The following is a 6,777-nucleotide window of genomic DNA, read 5'->3' as shown; positions in this document are numbered from 1 at the left end:
AAATAAAATTATAATGATGAAATGAAGATTTGTTTTGAAATGTGAATTTTGAATATTTATAAGAGAGATGACATTTGTCTTGAGAATCTCATCTTTTCTCTATAAATAGAGCTTTAGTATTTTAGTAAGCCTTCCATGCCTCTTATTGCTCCTTGATACTCTCTTTTCACTTCCCACTCTTGTCTATTACTTCGAGTCTTTGAGTGCTTCTACTCATGTCATGGTGTTTTTTTTTTCTTTATTAAGTGTTCCAAGGCTTTCATGAAAGCCAAGTATATTTAGCCTCCAACACCATTGTTACCTATCAACATGATAGATTTAAGCTATTGCTTTAATGATGCAAACTTCACTATATGAGTGACAAAAGATAGTGAATTCCTCAATGCTTTCCACGTTGATAAGTTGTGCTCTATTTGTGATTGGTATAGGTTAGCCTTGCAACTCCCTATGTTCAGAGAGATCAATAAGATCTAAAAAACTCTTTGGACTCATCTGCACTTGAGTTATTTCAATTTTCTTTATGAGTATTGTCACTAAGATCTTATATATGAAGGCAAAGAAGATTTCATGGTTTTTTTTTTTTTTTTTTTTTTTTTTTTTTGTGGCGAATAAGAGCGGAGTCATCACATTTGATTGTAATTAAAATATCCTACAAAATCAATTTTATGAAATCATTGTTTTCACAAATTTTGTATGATTTTTGTGCATACATTGAGTTTTTAATTTTACCATTTGCTTCTTTGCTAGGCTTATTGTTCTTAAAACCTTGGGCATATAAAATAAAATTATAATGATGAAATGAAGATTTGTTTTGAAATGTGAATTTTGAATATTTATAAGAGAGATGACATTTGTCTTGAGAATCTCATCTTTTCTCTATAAATAGAGCTTTAGTATTTTAGTAAGCCTTCCATGCCTCTTATTGCTCCTTGATACTCTCTTTTCACTTCCCACTCTTGTCTATTACTTCGAGTCTTTGAGTGCTTCTACTCATGTCATGGTGTTTTTTTTTTCTTTATTAAGTGTTCCAAGGCTTTCATGAAAGCCAAGTATATTTAGCCTCCAACACCATTGTTACATATCAACATGATAGATTTAAGCTATTGCTTTAATGATGCAAACTTCACTATATGAGTGACAAAAGATAGTGAATTCCTCAATGCTTTCCACGTTGATAAGTTGTGCTCTATTTGTGATTGGTATAGGTTAGCCTTGCAACTCCCTATGTTCAGAGAGATCAATAAGATCTAAAAAACTCTTTGGACTCATCTGCACTTGAGTTATTTCAATTTTCTTTATGAGTATTGTCACTAAGATCTTATATATGAAGGCAAAGAAGATTTCATGGATCTTTTACTTCTTTCACCATCATTCTTATATGAAGTCATCAAAGGATATTTGTGTTCAATTCTCCTCCAACCAAGAAGAAGAGTGGCCTAAAAGTGATGGATTAGAAATCTAATCACACACACGCACACGCACACACGCACACACACACACACACACACACGCAGATATATATATATATATATATATATTGTCAATCTTTTATTATATATTGCAGTTGACCATTGGATGGTTGGTAAAGACCATGCCTTTTCTATTTTCTAAAGAGAAGGTCAACTTGCCCACTCTAGAGGTATGAGAGCATAACACCTTCTTTCAACCAAAAGACTTAGCTTTACAAGTCATGTTCCTATTTTGGGGTCATGAAGGAGAATCTATTTGGTAAAAAAAATTTCAATTTTTATATTTACTTCCTTTTTGGTCATATTCTATTCTTGAAGTGCTTTACGAGTGACACAATTTCAAGCATTTCTAACATCTATGTTATTTCTGATAACATCATTGTGCTAAATTTTTTGGGGGTATAGGCCCCTAATGTTTCATAGAAAAGAATTATTATGGATCCAAATGTATTATTTATGGAGGAAGAGGATGATCTAAGACTTCCTAACATGGTGCATTTACTTAACCTTCCTATGGTGTTGACTATCCCTCTTGGCGCATTACCGTTGATGCCTTTTCTTATTCATTTTGTCACTCATTCTTTAGGGAACATTATAACTTAGATAATGTCCCCCTACAACCACTTTATCTCCTAGCACAATTATTATAGTGATTTATTTCACTCTATTATATTGCAAGTTTGTAGTGATCCCCTACACATTGGCACTCTCTCCTCCTTCCACTAAGTCTATGGGGGAGGTGAATTGCCTTAAGGATGGTGCACCTCACTGGCTCTAAGGCATTGTTATTGACAATGAGTTAGCAAGAAAAATGACAAAGAAATGATCTCAGACCAAAGTGAGCAATGGCGGGGGAGCTATTCATTGCCCTTTTTCAAGAAATCTAAGGCTTCATTTGAGGAGGCAGTGAATTTCTGTTCGTTTGGAGCGAACGTGACGTCTGGAAAAATTCTTGATTGGTGAAACAATGCAGAGATGAAGGTCTCTCAAAGTTCTTTGGTAAAACAACAAATTTTCATTGTTTCAGATCACAACTTGTCTCCTCTGATTTGATAACACAGCTTCTATAGTAAATTTGGTGAATGTTACCGTTGTTTCAAAAGAAACCTAAGGATTCCCTTTGAAATAATCTCAAATGGGTTATTAATTTCTCTACTATCAGGATTGACTATAGCTTCTACTTGGTACCCTCTTGTGATGGCTCTTAGTTATAAGAGATTGTTTCAATAAGTTACTCTGAAGTTGAAGGCAACCGGGTCATTGTAAGTTGAACTTAGATAAAAAAAAAATGTGAAAAGAATGGTATGGCCATCAAGCTTTTACATGAAAGAGAGTCCTTCATGCAAATGACAACATTCCATGCAAGAAAATACTATGAGAGTTGTAGGCTTGTTTGGAGAAAGGAGGCAACTCATCAAGCAATTAGAAGATTATATTAAAAAAATACAATGGGCTAAATTTTATGAAGCGTGATGATATCAGGTACAAAAGAACTCAAGGGTGCAAGAGAACTTCATAAAATCATTCTTCTATAAAGAGAAAATCTTCGAGAAATAGAAGTTGGCATTGATTATTGTTTAAAATATTGTTGGCTTGCTATAAAAATCTAAGTACTATATAAGAACCTCTTAGATAGCTTAATGACATGTGATTCTTCAAAAAGCAGCTATAATGGAGCTAGTGCAATCAATAGCAATTAATATGAGCTCACTTTTGCTACTTTTTTCTTTTATCATATACTTATAAGTAGACGAAAAAATTTTATCCTTAATTCAACAGAACATCAATAAGTGACTAAAATTATTTTCAATCTTTTATTTTTTTGCAAAATAGATATACTATTGAGTCTGCAGGCTATTGAGTAAAATGAATACTATGAGTTTTGGATAAGTTCTTGAAAAGTCAAAATAATACTTAATTGATATTTCTATCAACTACACTAACTTATTTTTTCCATTTTTATTCTTTTATAACTCTTCATCTTGGATGGGCGTTACTTTTCATTAAAACTCAATCTTCATAGAGGTAGCCATCTTGAATTTTCTATTAGAATAGGCATGCACACCACTCAATATAGTGATGGCTCTTAGTTATAAGAGATTGTTTCAATTAGTTACTCTGAAGTTGAAGGAAACCGAGTCATTGTAAGTTGAACTTAGATAAAAAAAAAATTGTGAAAAGAATGGTTTGGTCATCAAGCTTTTACATGAAAGAGAGTCCTTCATGCAAATGGCAGCATTACATGCAAGAAAGTATTATGAGAGTTGTAGGCTTATTTGGAGAAAGAAGGCAACTCATCAAGCAATTAGAATATTATATTAAAAAAAATACAATGGGCTAAATTTTGTGAAGTGTGATGATATCAGGTACAAAAGAACTCAAGGGTGCAAGAGAACTTCATAAAATCATTCTTCTATAAAGAGAAAATCTTCGAGAAATAGAAGTTGGCATTGATTATTGTTTAAAATATTGTTGGCTTGCTATAAAAATCTAAGTACTATATAAGAACCTCTTAGATAGCTTAATGACATGTGATTCTTCAAAAAGCAGCTATAATGGAGCTAGTGCAATCAATATGAGCTCACTTTTGCTACTTTTTTCTTTTATCATAAACTTATATTATCCTTAATTGAAAAGAACATCAATAAGTGACTAAAATTATTTTCAATCTTTTATTTTTTTCAAAATAGATATACTATTGAGTCAATTATTTCTCTGCAGGTTATTGAGTAAAATGAATACTATGAGTTTTGGATAAGTTCTTGAAAAGTCAAAATAATACTTAATTGATATTTCTATCAACTACACTAACTTATTTCTTCCATTTTTATTCTTTTATAACTCTTCATTTTGGATGGTCGTTACTTTTCATTAAAACTCAATCTTTATAGAGGTAGCCATCTTGATTTTTCTATTAGAATAGTCATGCACACCACTCAATATAAATCTTGTCATAAATTATGAGTCAAATTACGAGGCTGGAATTTCATGATTTAGGGGTAATAAAAGAATGAGGCATGGTGCTTGAGATTTTCCTAATGAACTAGGATTTTTTTTTAAGTGATTTGAGATCATTCCCTTTAAAATAAGAGATAAGTATAAACTTGAAATTAAAGGGGAGCACATGGACATTGTAAGATTTTTTTTTTCGTTGAAAGAGAAGTGGTTGTGACCTTTTAAGCATATTGAATATATATCCTTTTGAGAGAATACTTTAATTGAAAATGAAAATTAAACTCATAGAAAGGGGCATATTCTCTTGCCATTCTTAGAAGAGACAAAATTTGTGAGTCATCGATGAAATAGTTCAAAAAATTCTTTGGCATGAGCTTTAACTTGCCTCTTCTTATGTTGAATTTGTCGGATATTTATGAGACACCAAATTTAAAGAAGGATTTTCATTGAATTTATTTTATTTTAAAAATTAAATGCTTCTTTTTTTATCGATACACATAAGTATAGTATGCAAAATAATACTCAGATGCAAAAATAGAGGGAAAGGAGATTGTCCCTCATTCTTAATGGAAAGAAGGCTTTAACTCATTTTTGCTCCTTGCTCTTCGCACTGCCTTTTATGTTGGTAGGATCTAGGAGCAAGCTACTTCTTATTAATACAAGTTATATTTCAAATAGAACCTAATTTACTAAGTGTTGATTATCAAGTTGTTGCTTCTATTTTCCTTAAAACTAGACATTTAGCAGAAAATGTCTTCTCTTTAAATTTAGATTTATAATATTTTATCATCTTTCGTTTGAGATATTCCTATTTTATTGATGTTTTTGTCTAGAGCTTCTCTAGTAGGTCTACAACTATCTGTTATCTTCTTGATTTGTCTCAAATTATTCTTCCATCTCACTTTCTTTAACATTCAAAGTGGTTACCGCTAACTAGCTATGTAATTTATACTCGATTAGAAGCAGTGCTTCCATCCCATAGAACATTGCTAAAGGGGTTTGGTTGGTTACAAGGGATGGTATGGTTCTTAAGGTGCATAGGATAGATGCGAACACTTCAACTCACTCATCTTCGATACTTTAATTTTCTTAATAGGTTTAAAATTAATATTTTGCTACTTTCCCTTACCCATTGGTTTATTGATGGTGGATCCAGGCAAAATTAAGGCAATTTCCTTGGGCTTGGTTGAATTCCATGATTTTCTTATTAAGAAATTGACATATTATTTGTAATTATGGCTATCAAGGGACTATATTTATAAATGATGACATACCACATGAAGTTATAAATGACTTTTGTAGTAGTCCGCCAAATTCTTCGCATCAATTCACTTCATACAATGATTAACGATCACTAATATAAATTTAGTCTGCCAATTGGATGCATGCCCCAATCAGGTCCATTCTCCAAACTACCAATGCCCATGAGTTGGATATTTATTGTAACTTGTAAGAGGGCTATATTTTCATAAGATTTTTTTTTATATTATAGATATTTTTAGGCAAAAAAAACATTTCCATCCTATCTGAGGTATACCAAAAGCATCCCTAACGTACGATTATATGTGCTCGAAGTTTTTTCTTCATATTCAAATACTCAATAATGCTCTACCCAACTTTTCAAAACCACATATTCAATCGGGATCACTTTTGATTCTTTGATATTGGTCTATGATAACTTTGCCATCTATCTCCCATTAAGTTTCTTTTTTTTTAAGATATGTTAGCAAGTTAGTTATGCTCATATAGAATATATTCGGTTTTGAAGTACTTAGATTAGTTTCTCTTCCTTCACTTTGAAAGGTTAGCTTTATAGAGTTTTGTCCTCTTTTTGCAATCGCCCCTCAAAGATACATGATAATTGAAATTTTTTTAATTTTTATTATTCTAATTTACCATGAGTTATGAGTATAAGAATATGATAAATTTTTAGCTTTAATTTTATCTGCAAAATGCAATCTAGCAGGTAGAGTTTCTTGCTTTGCTTTATTGCTAGTGATCTTGAACTTAATCATGATTTTGTGTGCTAGCATAATTTCAACTATGCTTTTTTTTAAATCTTGCTAAATCCCAACTCGGCTGGCTTGATTTAAATATTCGTGTTCGTGTTCGGCTCAAAATTAGCTCGTTAAACTAAAATTGAGAAAAATAGATGCAAAGTGTGGGATTCGAACCTGGATTAAATCTATACAAAAGAATACACTAACCACACTGTCAGATGAGGTGTTATGATTTAAACTTAGACATAAATATATGTTATATATTGATATATAAAAAGTTATATAATTTTTTTTTTTCGACACGAGCGAACAAATACATGAGCGAACAAACTGTTGTTCGTGTTCGGCGCGTA

The sequence above is a fragment of the Phalaenopsis equestris genome, unplaced genomic scaffold, assembly GCF_001263595.1.
Source record: "Phalaenopsis equestris unplaced genomic scaffold, ASM126359v1 Scaffold000403, whole genome shotgun sequence".
NCBI classification, from domain to species: Eukaryota; Viridiplantae; Streptophyta; class Magnoliopsida; order Asparagales; family Orchidaceae; genus Phalaenopsis; species Phalaenopsis equestris.
This window is presented reverse-complemented; position numbering follows the sequence as displayed.